We start from the raw sequence: 16,770 nt of genomic DNA on the forward strand, positions 1-16,770 counted from the left end.
GCTGGTGCAGCGACTGAACCCTCTGAGCCGAGACAAGCGCCATTAGCATAAGGGTCTTATAAGTGGCCTGTTCCAGGCTCAGGGATCCCACCGGAGGCCAACCTCGAAGGTGTGTAAGAACTACACTCACATCCCACATATGGGTGTATCTAGATGTAGGGGGTTTGGTGTTAAAGATCCCCTTAAGTAGTTTGATGACCAGAGGGTGGGATCCGACACTATGCTGTCCTATGGGCATGAGGTATGCGGACAGGGCGCTCCGAGCTGTATTGATGGCACTGTAGCTCATCTTGAGGTCATGGTGCAGGTGGGCCAGGAACTCCAGCACATCCGAGATCGAAGCCGTCTTGTAGGATGTCCCTGCTTCCAGACAGTACTGTTCCCATTTCCTGATGTAGGTCAGGTACTGCTTTTTGGTGGAAACTTGCAGGGATGCCGACATGGTGGTGATTGTTCTCTCTGATAACCCCAATCCCCGGTAAGGTCTGTTCAAAATCTGGAAACCAGGAGGTTCAATTTTTGGTGGCATGGATGGCTAATGCCAGTTACCGGGTGAGTCAATAATTGGGGGTGGCTATGAAGAACCATAGGTGTCTCTACCACCATGTCGTGGAACATTGGGAACCATGGTTGGGTAGGCCAATCGGGTACGACCAGAATGCCAGAGGCTGAGTCTGCCTGAATTTTCTGGAGTACCCGACTGATGAGGCAGAAGGGAGGGAAAGCATAGAAAAAGAAATTTCCCCAATCCAGCATGAAGGCATCTACCGCTGCTGCCTCTGGGTCTGGTTCCCAAGCCACATACATGGGTAGTTGGTGATTTAACCTAGATGCAAACAAATCTATATCTGGCGTACCATATTGCTTGACAATCTTAGCAAATAATTTTGGGTCCAACATCCATTCGATGTTGTCATTGAATTTTCGTGACCTGGTGTCCGCTACTAAATTTAGCTTGCCTGGTAAATAGGCAGCTGATAGCCAAATATGTCTCTCGACACACCATTGCCAGATAATAGCAGTTAATTTGTCGCATGATACTGATTTTATGCCACCCATGTGCTGGATATAAGATACCGCCGTAGTGTTGTCGATCATAATTCTAACATGCACGTGCCGCATATCAGATGCATATGCTTTTAGCCCATAAAAGGCCGCGAGCATTTCCAAAAAATTAATGCCCAGTGATTGTAGTAGCGATGCCTCTGAGTTAGTCCATCTGCCACCTGTGCTGTCTATGGAGTTAGTAGCTCCCCAGCCTAAAGCACTGGCATCCGTTGTAATGATTATGTTAGGATTGGTTACGGCGATAGGACTGTGACTGTGCCAGATATTTTCAACCCACCACTGAAGTTCTGATTTAGCTTCAGTGGGTAATTCCATTTTGCGGTCATAATGTCCCCTATTAAGACGTAATGCATGAGTCCTTGCTCTTTGTAAATTTTGATAATGCAAGGGCCCATGTTGGGCAGCCGGGAATGCTGCTACGATAGAGCCAATAACTCTGGCTACATGCCGTATCCTAGGTTGCGGTGTAGCAATCAAATGGTTACAAGCTTCGATGAGTGAAACTTTTTTGTCTCTGGGCAGAGTGACAGTCATATGAATAGTGTCAATAGTGAAGCCTAGGTAGTCCATGTTAGTAGTAGGCTCCAATATTGATTTATCTGGGTGAATGATGAATCCCAAAGCTTCAAGGAGTTGCTTAGTGGCTAAAACTCCTGCGACAGCTTGTTCCCTTGTTCTTCCTAATATGAGAACATCGTCCAGATAGGCCACGACTAAATGTTTTAGTTCTCTCAATTTCCTCATGGCCACTTTAAGAATTTTCGTAAATAGTCTGGGAGCTGTCGTTAACCCATTGGGCAAGGCTCGGTACTGCCATAGCCGGCCCATCCAGATAAATTTCAGATATTTATAATAATTTTTATGAATGGGTACCAAATAGTAAGCATCTTTGATATCTATGCTTGCCATGTAGTATCCCTTGGAGATCAGTTGTCTGGCAGTGACAAATGTCTCCATTTTGAAATGTTGATACTCAACAGACTGATTAAGTGACGTCAGATCAATAATAATGCGACATCCACCATCTTTTTTGGATTTGAGAAAAATATTTGATACAAATTCTTGCGGCTCGTGTGTGGTCATTTCAATGATGCCTTTAGCCACGAGCCGATCAAGTTCAGCTTGTCCTTCTACCTTCTCAATTGCTGAGGGAAGGAATACCCTTTGGGGCATGTGCTGAACTGGCGGTTCTACGCCTGGTTTGAACTCAATTTTGTATCCACTAATACTGTTGAGTATAAACTTATTATTAGTAAGGGAGCACCAAACCTGCTTGAAAAACCTCAAACGTCCTCCTGTTAATATTACACCCTTTGTCTGTGTATGTTGACAGGAACCAGACCCACCTACCTCCATGTTTACTTGTGGGGTCGTTTTCGGTGGGTTTGGCCCAAGGTTGTCCGTGTTGGTGCTGCGGTGGGGCGGCGCATCTTCCCACGGCTCCGCCCTGGGCCCCGCTCTGAAAAAAGAGCTCTGGGGGTAGTGGGAGGCGGTCACCAGGCTTTCACCAGCTCGGTACCTGCTGGTGGCTGCCGAGGCGTGCTGCCAACTGGGTGTCTTCACCCTGCTCGGTCCTGGCCCTGCCCTCATGAGGCCTACAGGTTTAGCCGCCTCTTCCAGCTCCTTCAGCCTTTTGGCCAGGTCTGCGCCAAATAGCAGCGCCTCCCGTTCGGGCGCTGGAGCCTTGCAGAGGCCCGCGTATGTTGGGTTGAGGGCCGGCCTGATGTTGTCGCGCCGTAGGTTGTTTAACTCGTAGGTGGTGCTGCACATCAGTGCGAGGGCATCCTGTTGGGGTATGGTCAGGTCTTCATTCCCAACGGACCGAGCAAAGGCGGTGACGGCTGCTGAATGGAGCTTCAGGACTCGCTGCATTTTGACTTCCTGAGCCCTGATCTGCTGCCCCAGGTGGTTCCAGATCTGCCCATTGACCGTCTTGACCCTCAGCGCCTCACAGTTTTCTGGCGCTGTGTATGTGTCAAGGGCCTGCTGGACGGCTTTGTCCTGCAGCGGGTTGTTGGACAGCCTGTTTATGCTGGCCGCCAGTCTGGGTGGCAACACCATCCCAGTTGTTGGGGGCGCTGCATATCGCCCCACTACACCCAGTAGCTCTTCTTCCACGCCCGGCATGCTGACGGTATCCTCCGCCTGCCCTTGAGATAGGCCAGCCCAGTCCTGGCCTCCCTTACTGCCCTCGAACATAGAGGGTACAGAAGGGTGTGGAGAGGAGGAGGCCAAAGCCCGTCCTCCTGGGAGATGCGTAGCCTGCATCTCCTCGTTGATCATTCGCTCAAGGAGCTGCCTCATGCAGCTTATCCGAGCGTCTCCCCTTTTCGGTGGGGGAGAGAGTTCCCGTTCCTCCGATTCATCGGAGGACACCGGCCGGTCGGTCTTATGAGTCGCCTTCCTCCCAGTGCGGGGCGTTGATATCTGCAGCACTGGGGGCGGCTCGGTGTCGGGAGAGCGGGAGCGTTGAAACGACTCCTCCGCTGCGAGAGGCTGCCGCCCAGCTATGGACCCCTCCTCGGGTGGAGTTGGGCAGGCAGTCCTTCTGGCTGGTCGCTTCCTAGAGGCCATTATTTCCCTGGAGCGACTCTGTAACAAAAAAGGCACTTACCTGAGGTCTTGTCTTTATGCTGCAGCTGGAGAGCCTGGCTCCAGCTGCTGCCGCTGTTGCACTGCTGACGTAATGCCGCGCCTGCGCGCTGGGTGGGTTCTTCACGTAGTCACTCACGTGACTCCGAAGTAAAATTCCCTGTTTTCTCTCTCCCTCCTTTCTTAAAAAGTGTAGTTACATTGGCTACCCTCCAGTCCACAGGAATTGATCCAGATTTGAGAGAACATTGAAAAATGATCACCAATGCATCCACGATTTCTAGGGCCACCTCCGAGAGTACACTGGGATGCAGACTATCAGGCCCTGGAGATTTATCTGCCTTCAGTCCCGACAGTTTACCTAACACCATTTTCTGACTAATGTGGATTCCCTTCAGTTCCTCCATCCCACTAGATCCTCGGTCCCCTCGTATTTCCAGGAGATTGTTTGCGTCTTCCTTAGTGAAGACAGAACCAAAATACTTGTTTAACTGCTCTGCCATTTCCTTGTTTCCCAATTATAAGTTTGCCTGTCTCTGACTGTAAGGGAACTACATTCGTCTTGACTAATCTTTCCCTTTTTAAATACCTATAGAAACTTTGGCGGTCAGTTTTTATATTCCCTGCAAGCTCTCTTTCATGCTCTTCCCCCCCCCCTCTTGATTAACCCTTTTGTCCTCCTCTGTTGAGTTCTAAATTTCTCCCAGTCCTCTGGTTTGCCGCTTCTTCTGGCCAATTTGTATGCCTCTTCCTTGGCTTGAGCCGCCTTCCCCATTTTATTTTTTCGCCAGACGGATGAACAATTTCTGGAGTTCATCCATGAGGTCTTAAAACCTTTACTATTGCATGTCCACCATCAACCCTTTAAGTATAATTTGCCAGTTATACTTAAAAAATGTAGTTAGCCAAATGTAGTTAGCCTAGCCAATTCCCGTCTCTTATCTTCAAAGTCTCCTTTATTCAAGTGCAGGACCCTAGTCTCTGAATTAACTGTCACTCTCCATCCTAATGCAGAATTCCACCATATTATGCAGAATTCCCCAAGGGGCCTTACACAACAAGATCGCTAACTAATCCTTCCTCATTGCACGATACACAGTCTAGGATGGCCTGCCTTCTAGTTGCTTCCTATACATATTGGTTTAAAAACTCATCCCGTATACATTCCAGGAAATCTTCCTCCTCAGCACTGTTGCCAATGTGGTTGGCCCAATCTATATGTAGATTAAAGTCACCAATGTTATCCCCTGTACCTTTGCTCCATGCATCACTAATTCCCACCTTGATGCTATCCCCAACTGTTAAAGTTTGATTACTTATCACAGACAAGTCAAATACCAAGTAAGGCAAGATTCGTTTATTCGCTAGCAGGAGTGTGCTGGAAACACCTTAGCTTCCCTGTCACACACTCCTGCTGGCGAATAAAATAATCTTGCCTTACTTCCCTCCTGCTGTTTGGTGGTCTGTATACAACTCCAATAAGTGTGTTCTGCCCTTGGCTATTTTGCAGTTCTACCCATACGGATTCTACAGCATTCAAGCTAGTGCATTATTAATCGCCTCTTTAACCAGCAATGCCACGCCACCTCTTCCTTTCTATCTATCCTTCCTGAATATTGAATATCTCTGCATGTTTAGCTCCCAGTCTTGGTCACCCTGGAACCATGTCTCTGTAATTCCAACTATATCATATCCCTTAACTGCTAACATCCTCAGATCTTCTCTGCATTCGTTCTTTCCAGCTTAATGGTATCTTTTCTATAGCATCGTGACCAAAACGGAACACAAATTTCCAAGTCCAGCCTGACCAATTTGAACAACTAAAGCCCCTGTCCCACCTACGTGTCCTTGGCACGATAATTGCGCAACCTCGTGGTCGCATTGAGGCGCGACGGTCCTGCGAAGGTCGCGCGCGATTTCATGCGCCCGCACAGCCGTCTGGAGCGCGTGAGATCATTTGAAGATGGACACAAAATATGTCCATATGTCCCGGAGCAACTCAGCAGGACCGGCAGCATCTCTGGAGAGAAGCAATGGGTGACGTTTCGTGTCGAATCTCTTCTTCAATCTGAATGAAGGGTCTTGACCCGGAACGTCACCCATTGCTTCTCTCCGGAAATGCTACCGGTCCTGCTGAGTTACTCCAGCGTTTTGTGTCTATCTTCAATTTTCTTGGCCCCGCTCTGGGAGTAGAAGTGGGGGGCGGATCTGGACCGCAATCCAGGCCGAGTTTGACGATCGTTTGCCTGCTTCTGCAGCTGTTGGAGGTAAGACGTTGCATCGCGCCAGGGTCTTGGGACTGTCCCACCCTTGGCCGTCTGTTACGCGACAGGCCATTGGCGCGCAAAGATTTTGTTCGCTACAAAAATGTTGTCGCGCACAACTCCATACCCCTCCGCTCTTCTCAGTGGGACCGGCCCCGCGCGGCCACATGGTGCCCGTGCGCCTCAACGCGACGATGAGGTCGTGTAATTTGCATGTCAAGGACATGCAAGTGGGACAGGCCCTTAACATAACGTCCCAACTTTTATTCTCAATTCCTTGACTGATGAATAGCTGTCTTCACCACCCGGAGAGATATGTACTTGCTGTACTCTTGGATCCCTCTGCTTGGCAACACTCCTCAGGGCCCTAACGTTCACTCCAAAGGCCCCGCCCTGGTTTGACTTCCCAAAATACAACACCTCACACTTATCTGAATTAAATTCCAGTCGGTCCAGAAAAGTAATTAAAAGGAGCCACCTGTTAATGGGCTGTGTCATTAAGCTGAACAAAAATGTTTGGATTTGAATAAAAATGTTTGCAATCCAGAAATGTTGCAGGTTTTTGCATTCTGCATTCTTTCTGCATTTATTGTCACTTGTACAAAACACAGTGAAATTATTTTGTGATTCGCCAGATTTGGCACCATTTCCAAAGTCCAGTCTAAGCGCTAGGTCTTATGGAGCAACACCTGATCCAGGTGAGTCGCAGGCTGTGCTGGGCCTCCAGCAGCTATCTTCGTCTGGATCATTTGTGATTGCATTCAGTCCCATATAACTAGAGCCAGGATTTTGCCATAAATGACATTAGTGCCTTTTCATGTCTTTTTTGACGATTTTACCAAGATAATGCCCTTTTCACAATCTAGTGCCTAAATCAGCCTCTTTTTGCCGTTTTGCTAAAGGGTCGTGCTATTTTCTCCAGTGTACCGTGATTACAATGACGTTTTCTATGTTGACACGTTAATATTAGTGTTATTATTAATGTGTTAACACAGTATAAATTCCAAGAAAAATTCCACCATCGGTCGTTCATTCATTCGTGCCGCTGCCCGCGGGTGCAGTCTTCTCCAAAATCTATTTATTGCTTCCAATTTTGCAAACTTCCCACAAGCTACCACTTCCCTTGAGAAACGTGGTGAAACATTAGTGAATAACTTCCAGGTTTTCAACAAAGTAACTGACAATATTCGTAGTTCCTGGCGATGTAGGTAAAGTCATACAAGGAAATTGAGAGAGAGTGATTTTAGCTAACAAAGATCTAAAGAAATTCACTAAAGAAATTCACTAAAGAAATTCCTCCTCATCTCCTTTTATTCTGAGGCTGTGCCGTCTGGTCCTACACTCACCCACTAGTGAAAACATCCTCTCCACATCCACTCTATCCATGCCTTTCACTATTTGGTAAGTTTCAATAAGGTCACCCCTCATCTTTCCAAACTTCAGTAAGTTCAGGTTCAGTGCCGCCAAATGCTCATCATACGTTATCGTATGCTCATCATAGGTATCATCCTATTACCTACACACTTTGTTTTGCCTCTCCCATTTTCCAGCTGGGTTCTTCTTTCCTTCCCCCACCTCCCCCAACAATCTGTCTGAAGAAGGGTCTTGACCAGAAATGCCACCTACCCACGTTCTCCAGAGATGCTGCTTGAGCTGCTGAGTTACTCCAGTATTTGTGTCCCTTTGTGTATTAACCAGCATCTACAGTTCTTGGTTTCCACCAAGAACTGCTTTGATTTTGTAGCACAGAATCTGGCCATTTGCCTCAGCTGATCAGTGCAGACGTTAACTTTCCACAGGAGCAACCTTCCATCCTTTTTCCTCTCACCCTTTCACCTCATCCCTCTAATTCTTTATTTCCACTGCAACTCTCTAACTTTGATTAATTGTACCTATTTTTAGCTGAAAGATGCCTTTTGATAGCAACTCTCTTTCTCATGAAGTTTCTCCTCAATATCCTGTTATTTAATTGCGGTTCCCAAATGAGTAGTTCCAGGTTGACAAATGGTAATTGCCTCATTACAATCAAGCCATCCATAGTGTACAGATACAGGATAAAAGGAATAACATTTAGTGCAAGATAAAGTCCAGGAAAGTACAATTAAATATAGACCAAGGGTCTCCAATGAGGTCGCTCAGGACTGTTCTCTAGTTGTTGGCAGGAAGACGCTGTCCCTGAATCTGGAGGTGTGGGTTTTCACACTTCTATACCTCTTGTCTGATGGGAGAGGGGAGAAGAGGGAGTGGCCAGGGTGTGGCCTGACACAAACATTGCATGTTACAAATGGTGTATGGGGGATGGTACATGATTGCCTGCCCACCAATCGTCTGCCCAATGCTGTTGTTTCCGCAGTTTCAAGCAGAAAGCATGACTATCAGTGATAGACAGAAAATGTTGGAGTAACCATCAGTGTGTTTTTAGAGAGAGAGAAAGTGACATAGGTCATTGGTGGTACACAAAAATGCTGGAGAAACTCAGCGGGTGCAGCAGCATCTATGGACCGAAGGAGATAGGCAACGTTTCGGGCCGAAACCCTTCTTCAGACGTCTGAAGAAGGGTTTTGGGCCGAAACGTTGCCCATCTCCATCGCTCCATAGATGCTGCTGCACCCGCTGAGTTTCTCCAGCATTTTTGTGTACCTTCGATTTTCCAGCATCTGCAGTTCCTTCTTAAACACATAGGTCATTGGTGACTGACTGCAGTCCTCTAAAGCTGCAATGTTTCTTGATTGCAAACTTTTTTATTCAGATCCAATTTGTTCCGGCGACAGACAAACAACCATAAACACGCTACGCTCTTTTTATGATTATTCCAAAGCACTCCTGTCTGGCCTGACTGGAAATTAATCACAAACACCGAGTTCTGCCAGTAAAGCTCCTAAAATAATGCTTCTGGAGTTGCCTATATTTTTCTTAAAAATGTATAGGAAAATAGCGATCAATTTTGGGAATGATAAAAATAGACCTGGGTGATCCAAGTGCAGAAAGGCACTAATTTAAGTAAATGGGAGAGGTGCATTAATGTAAACATTTGATCAGAGTCCACATTGTTATCTATTTCTAATGCACCATAACATTCCAGATTTATCAGTATGTTTTATAATGCCGTTTATGTCTGTTGAATTAATGAATGTCAGGCAGTGAGTTCTGATATGGAATGGGAAGCTGTAAGTTTGTCTCCCTTAAGTTTTTTCAAATGAGCCAATACTTCCAAACAATTTTCAAACCACAAAAGGAAAAGTGATGTAGTTTAACTGACATTATGCAACATAATTGCTCCACTGGGTACTCATTGATGAAGGTTTACAAAGTGCAGGAACACTGGAGTATGACAAGACCATTCGGCCTCTTGATCCTGTTCTACCATTTTAAATGGATGAAAGATGATCCATAACACAACTCCATGTTGCCACTTGCTTCACTATGCCTAACCTAAAAACTGATCATAGTTATCAACTGACTTAAATCTTCCTCCTTTCAAAATTCAGCTCCAGATCTCCATACCCTTTATGTAGAAAAAATGCCTCTCAATTTCAGTGTTAATCACACTTGTTTTTATTTTAAGATGATGCCTTTCTTGTTCTTAATTCCCCGTAAATGAGCAAATAGTCAATATTCATAAAAATGATTACTAATTTCTGTATTAAATATCTTGATAGACCACTTCAGCTGTCTGCCTCAAGAAAAATAAACTAAGTTTTACAATCCATCCCAATAACTTAACCCCTTAATCACTGAAATAATGTCGAGGAGACACAAGAAACTGCAAATGCTGGAATCTTGAGCAAAACGCATAGCCACTCAGTGGGTCGGGTAGCATCAGTGGAGGGAATGGACAGAAGACGTTTTAGGTCTGAAGTAGTGTCCTGACTCAAAATGTCATCTGTCCATTCCCTCCACAGATGCTCCCTGACCCACTGAGTTCCTCCGGCACTTTTTGCTTTGAATAATGTCCAGGTATATGGTCAATATAGCAGTCATAAGACGATTGGATCTCTTGATTAGTTAGTGTCATCCTTGCCTGTCTGATATTGGGAATGTCCCTGGCTTTGAGAGTAAGAGTTGTGGGGTGCCAAGGTCTCGGACGTGTCTCAAGGCGTCCAAGATATCGTGAAATCAGAGGGAGAGGAGCCTGAGGTCATGGTACATATAGGTACCAATGACATAGGTAAAAAAAGGGAAGAGGTCCTGAAGGGAGGATTTAGGGAGTTGGGAGGAGAGTTAAAGAAAAGGACCAAAAAGGTAACAATCTCAGGATTACTGCCTGTGCCACGCGACAGTGAGAGTAGGAATGGAGCGAGGTGGAGGATAAATGCGTGGCTGAAAGACTGGTGCAGAGGGCAGGGATTCAAGTTTCTGGATCATTGGGACTTGTTTTGGGGAAGGTGGGACCTGTACAGAAAGGATGGGTTGCACTTGAACCCGAGGGGGACCAATATCCTGGCGGGGAAATTTGCAAAGGCTACTGGGGAGACTTTAAACTAGAATGGTTGGGGCGAGGGACTCAAATAGAGAAAGCTAGTAGGCAAAATGGGAGGCAGGAAGCAGAAAAGGGAAGCACTCGGACACAAGAGGAGAAAGAAGAAAAAGGAAATAAACAGAGAATAAGAGGCGGGGTGTTTCTTAAATGTGCATATTTTAATGCTAGGAGCATTGTAAGAAAGGTGGATGAGCTTAGAGTTTGGATAGACACCTGGAAGTATGATGTTGTGGCGATCAGTGAAACATGGTTGCAAGAGGGCTGTGATTGGAAACTAAATATTCCAGGATTTCATTGCTTTAGGTGTGATAGAATTGGAAGGGCAAGAGGTGGAGGTGTTGCATTGCTAGTCAGGGAAGATATTACAGCAGTGCTTTGGCAGGATAGATCGGAGGGTTCATCTAGGGAGGCTATTTGGGTGGAACTGAGAAGTGGGAAAGGTGTAGCAACACTTATCGGGGTGTATTATAGACCGCCAAATGTGGATCGAGAATTGGAAGAGCAAATATGTAAGGAGATAGCAGATATTAGTAGTAAGCACAAGGTAGTGATTGTGGGAGGTTTCAACTTTCCACACATAGACTGGGAAACACATTCTGTAAATGGGCTGGATGGTTTGGACTTTGTAAAATGTGTGCAGGATAGTTTTTTGCAGCAATACATAGAGGTACCTACTAGAGGAGGGGCAGTGCTGGACCTCCTGTTAGGAAATGAGATGGGACAGGTGGCGGAGGTATGCGTTGGGGAGCACTTTGGGTCCAGTGATCACAATACCATTAGTTTCAATATAATTATGGAGAGGGTCAGAACTGGACCTAGGGTTGAGATTTTTGATTGGAGAAAGGCTAACTTTGATGAGATGTGAAATGATTTAAAATGAGTGAACTGGGACATTTTGTTTTATGGGAAGGATGTAGAAGAGAAATGGAGGACATTTAAAGGGGACATTTTAAAAGTACAGAATCTTTATGTTCCTATTCGGTTGAAAGGAAACAGTAAAAATTGGAAAGAGCCCTGGTTTTCAAGGGAAATTGGACATCTTGTCCGGAAAAAGAGGGAGATCTACAATAATTATAGGCAGCATGGAGTAAATGAGGTGCTTGAGGAGTATAAGGAATGTAAAAAGAATCTTAAGAAATAAATTAGAAAAGCTAAAAGAAGATATGAGGTTGCTTTGGCAAGTAAGGTGAAAGTAAATCCAAAGGGTTTCTACAGCTATATTAATAGCAAAAGGATAACGAGGGATAAAATTGGTCCATTGGAGAGACAGAGTGGACAGCTATCTGCAGAGCCAAAAGAGATGGGGGAGATATTGAACAATTTATTTTCTTCGGTATTCACCAAGGAGAAGGATATTGAATTATGTGAGGTAAGGGAAACTAGTAGAGTAGCTATGGATACTATGAGTTTCAAAGTAAAAGAAGTCCTGACACTTTTGAAAAATATAAAAGTGGATAAGTCTCCAGGTCCTGACAGGATATTCCCTAGGACATTGAGGGAAGTTAGTGTAGAAATAGCCGGGGCTATGACAGAAATATTTCAAATGTCATTAGAAACGGGAATAGTCCCCGAGGATTGGCGTACTGCGCATGTTGTTCCATTGTTTAAAAAGGGTTCTAAGAGTAAACCTAGCAATTATAGACCTGTTAGTTTGACTTCAGTGATGGACAAATTAATGGAAAAGATACTTAGAGATAATATATATAAGCATCTGGATAAACAGGGTCTGATTAGGAACAGTCAACATGGATTTGTGCCTGGAAGGTCATGTTTGACTAATCTTCTTGAATTTTTTGAAGAGATTACTAGGGAAATTGACGAGAGTAAAGCAGTGGATGTTGTCTATATGGACTTTAGTAAGGCCTTTGACAAGGTTCCTCATGGAAGGTTGGTTAAGAAGGTTCAACTGTTGGGTATAAATGCAGGAGTAGCAAGATGGATTCAACAGTGGCTGAATGGGAGACGCCAGAGGGTAATGGTGGATGGCTGTTTGTCGGGTTGGAGGCAGGTGACTAGTGGGGTGCCGCAGGGATCTGTGTTGGGCCCTTTGTTGTTTGTCATGTACATCAATGATCTGGATGAAGGTGTGGTAAATTGGATTAGTAATAATAATAATAATGTTTATTTATATAGCACTTTTCAACAAAACCAGTATTTGAACCAAAGTGCTTTACAGAGATTGATTAAATTAATTGAACAGATCAAATGTCAATAAATCCATACAAAACAAAAAAGAGAAAAAGAAAAAAAGACACAGAACAGTACACTATAGAAATCAACATGAAACGTCCCCCCACAGCAGAATTCACTGTGAGGGAAGGCACTAAAAATATCCAGTTCTCCCCCTCATAGTCCACCCGAGGTCGGGGTCTATATGTGGCCTCCTCAGCCAACTCAATGTTCTCAGGCCCTCTGCCACGAAGCTGGATCATCGGCGTCGGGTGAACATTCTTCAGCGGCCTGGACTGAAGCGGCCGCTTCCTCCCTGAAGACTGCAATGTCCAGTATGCAGATGATACCAAGATAGGGGGTGTTGTGTATAATGAAGAGGATTTCCAAAGTCTACAGAGTGATTTAGGCCATTTGGAAGAATGGGCTGAAAGATGGCAGATGGAGTTTAATGCTGATAAATGTGAGGTGCTACACCTTGGCAGGACAAATCAAAATAGGACGTACATGGTAAATGGTAGGGAATTGAAAAATGCAGTTGAACAGAGGGATCTGGGAATAACCGTGCATAGTTCCTTGAAAGTGGAATCTCATATAGATAGGGTGGTAAAGAAAGCTTTTGGTATGCTAGCCTTTATAATTCAGAGCATTGAGTATAGAAGCTGGGATATAATGTTAAAATTGTACAAGGCATTGGTGAGACCAAATCTGGAGTATGGTGTACAATTTTGGTCGCCCAATTATAGGAAGGATGTCAACAAAATAGAGAGAGTACAGAGGAGATTTACTAGAATGTTGCCTGGGTTTCAACAACTCAGTTACAGAGAAAGGTTGAATAAGATAGGTCTTTATTCTCTGGAGCGCAGAAGGTTAAGGGGGGACTAGATAGAGGTCTTTAAAATGATGAGAGGGATAGACAGAGTTGATGTGGACAAGCTTTTCCCTTTAAGAATAGGGAAGATTCAAACAAGAGGACATGACTTCAGAATGAAGGGACAGAAGTTTAGGGGTAACATGAGGGGGAACTTCTTTACTCAGAGAGTGGTAGCGGTGTGGAATGTGCTTCCAGTGGAAGTGGTGGAGGCAGGTTCGTTGGTATAATTTAAAAATAAATTGGATAGGCATATGGATGAGAAGGGAATGGAGGGTTATGGTATGAGTGCAGGCAGGTGGGACTAAGGGAAAATAATTGTTCGGCACGGACTTGTAGGGCTGAGATGGTCTGTTTCCATGCTGTAATTGTTATATGGTTATATGGTTTGTGAGGGGTTTACTGTATTAAGATACTCTTTCCTCACTTTGTTTCTGCGTGTCTTGGATCAGTATTTGGATGAAATTCACTCCAAGTACTCATACCTGTTTTTCCCAAGGTGGACAAAATGCTGGAGTAACTCAGGCAGCATCTCTGGAAAGAAGGTATGGGTGACGTTTCGAGTCGAAACCTTTCTTCAGACTGATGTCAGGGGAGTGGGCGGGACAAAGATAGAATGTAGTCAGAGACAGTATGTCTGGTGGGAGAACTGGGAATGGGGAGGGAATAGAGGGGGAAAGCAACGGTTATTTGAAGTTAAACCGCCTTTATTCAGCCATTACTTCTCAATGGACAGGAAATGTTGCCACATTAATTGGACCATGATACAATGCTCTTAATTCTGCCGTTTATCTTAATCTGCGTTGCAGCAATTGATTTCAGACCAACTATAGGGTGATTTCACTAAAGGTCACTGGAGCGTAGATCCGCACCCACGTGACCAAAATTCTCAAGTGGAGGACACTCGAGGGTTCGGTACATGTTAGTGGATGGGAAAAAACGCATTTTCCCACCCGTTAAAAACATAGAAAATGGCGAGGTTGTGAGCTGCAATTTACTGTGCCAGTCGGGGTGACCGTGAGGCACAGCTACCTAGATTTACAGGGGGAAAAAAGATAGCAAGTAAGGTAAATTCAAGAGGGAACTGAAGGTGCCAAACCGGCGGAAATGAACAGCCGACATTTGCCGTGGATATTTACAGGTCCAAAATATCGGGAATTATCGCGTTTGCTCGCTGAATTTATCAAAAGTAGGTTAATAATGCCTTACTTTTGATGAAATTCAGCGAGCAAACGCGATAATTCCCGATATTTTGGACCTGTAAATATCCACGGCAAATGTCGGCTGTTCATTTCCGCCGGTTTGGCACCTTCAGTTCCCTCTTGAATTTACCTTACTTGCTATCTTTTTTTTTCCCTGTAAATCTAGGTAGCTGTGCCTCACGGTCACCCCGACTGGCACAGTAAATGGCAGCTCACAACCTCGCCGTTTTCTATGTTTTTAACGGGTGGGAAAATGCGTTTTTTCCCATCCACTAACATGTACCAAACCCTCGAGTGTCCTCCACTTGAGAATTTTGGTCACGTGGGTGCGGATCTACGCTCCAGTGACCTTTAGTGAAATCACCCTATAGTCTCCATGGCAATTTTCTTGATTAGATGGTGTCATTTGAATGTATAATTTAAAGGATTTTGCATAAGAAAAATTTGATCATCAGCAGAAGCTCATGTGGAGTTGGAGTGTGGTGGCGCCTAACGGCAGCGGCTCGACTGCAATCCATCTGTCTTTTAAAAAATTTTTTGTCTCGTTAAATGTATGTTTTTGATTCTAGTTTTTATTATAATTTAGCTGTGTATATGTGGGGGGTGGGAGAAACTGTTTAATCTCTTCCTTGTATGTGGGCCTGACTTTTTCCCTGTCGGGTCTCCGGTGTCGTTGGGCCTAAGATCGTGGAGCCGGCGGCGGGCTCCGGCCGGAACCAACCTGAGGGCTCCAGTCGCGGAGCCTGCGGTCTCGCCATTGCGGAGCTGGCCGATTTTGGAACGGGGAGAGCTGTGGTGGCGCGCGGCTGCAATCCGACTTCGGAGCTTCGGAGGCTCCGGCCACAGGCCTGGTGGACATGAACATTGGGAGCTCGCAGGTCCCTGGTGGGAGACCGCTTTTCTGAGCTCCCACAATGGCTACTTCTCCCTCCGGAATCGCGGGGTTTAAAGGACTCGGAGCGTGGCCTAACATCGCCCCGCGTGGCTTAAATGGCTGCGGAACTTACCATTGCCCAACGAGGGCTTTAACATCGTGAGCCCCAGTCGCCTCGACGCTGCAGTTGGACTGCGGGAGAAGAACAAAGGGAAGAGATAAGACTTTTGCCTTCTATCACATTGAGGAGGTGTGGAGATTCACTGTGATGGATGTTTGTGTAAATTGTGTTAAGTGTGGGTCTTGGGTTTTTTTTGTAATGTTAAGACTGTAGAAATGCAATTTAGTTCAAACCAAGCTGTTTGAATGACAATAATAGGCATTCTATTCTGTTCTATGTTTCTATTCACTGTATACTTCCATTCTCAGACTTTATAAATTGGTGCCTAGCCACGTTCTTGCCACTATTTTCCAATTAGTTGCTAGGTGTCAGACTTATAAAATCTTACTCTTGTGATAACTAACAAATAACTTGCATGTATGTAATACCTTTATAATGTTGTAAAACTGTTGTAAAAGCCGATCGTGTTTATAGCACGCAGATGATATTTAGCTTGTTTTCGGAATGCAGTCTGCTTGTACTCTCTAATTTCCATTCTCGGTCAAGATTGGTTTCTGATTGTCCATAATTCGTGCAAACATCAAAATCTAATTTACACGTGAATGCATTTTCAAAATGTGGTTTGTCAAGGCAGTACAGCAAAAAGGCTGAAGTGGTTTAGTTAAAGTGATTACAGTGGCCAACCTTTATGACTCACTGTTTGTTTAAACCACTGAATGTAGAGTAAAGGGAGCACCACATACAGCCTGCAGTATAACAGCTGTCAGTGAAGGAGCTAGCTTTGATTTTCTTGATGCTTTGAGCTGATTAACATAACATAATGTGAAGGAAGGGACTCGAACTGAAAGGTCACCATTAGAAGAAGCGTTCCGACCTGAATCGTCACCTATTCCTTTTCTCCAGAAATGTTGCCTGACCTGCTGAGTTACTCCAGCATTTTGTGTCTATCTAACACAGCATAATACCTGTCCATCAGTTTAACTTTATCCCAGAAATCCACAATACTCTTCAAGCCAGTGTTAGTCTAAAACAGAACTTGTCAAATAGTGCTTTATTTCTAGAATTTACAAAAGACAAATGTAATCATTAGCAGAAGCTCTGTGTCTATTCATTGTTTTCTGATATGATT

General features: G+C 44.9%; 1 protein-coding gene across 2 annotated transcripts in view; it reads left to right on the top strand.

Annotated features, from left to right (window-relative positions):
• Window positions 1-16,770, top strand: part of gpat3 (glycerol-3-phosphate acyltransferase 3) — a 58,825-nt gene that overhangs the window by 12,785 nt on the left and 29,270 nt on the right. The window lies entirely within an intron of this gene.

Source organism: Leucoraja erinacea, chromosome 1, assembly GCF_028641065.1.
Source record: "Leucoraja erinacea ecotype New England chromosome 1, Leri_hhj_1, whole genome shotgun sequence".
Lineage (NCBI taxonomy): Eukaryota > Metazoa > Chordata > Chondrichthyes > Rajiformes > Rajidae > Leucoraja > Leucoraja erinaceus.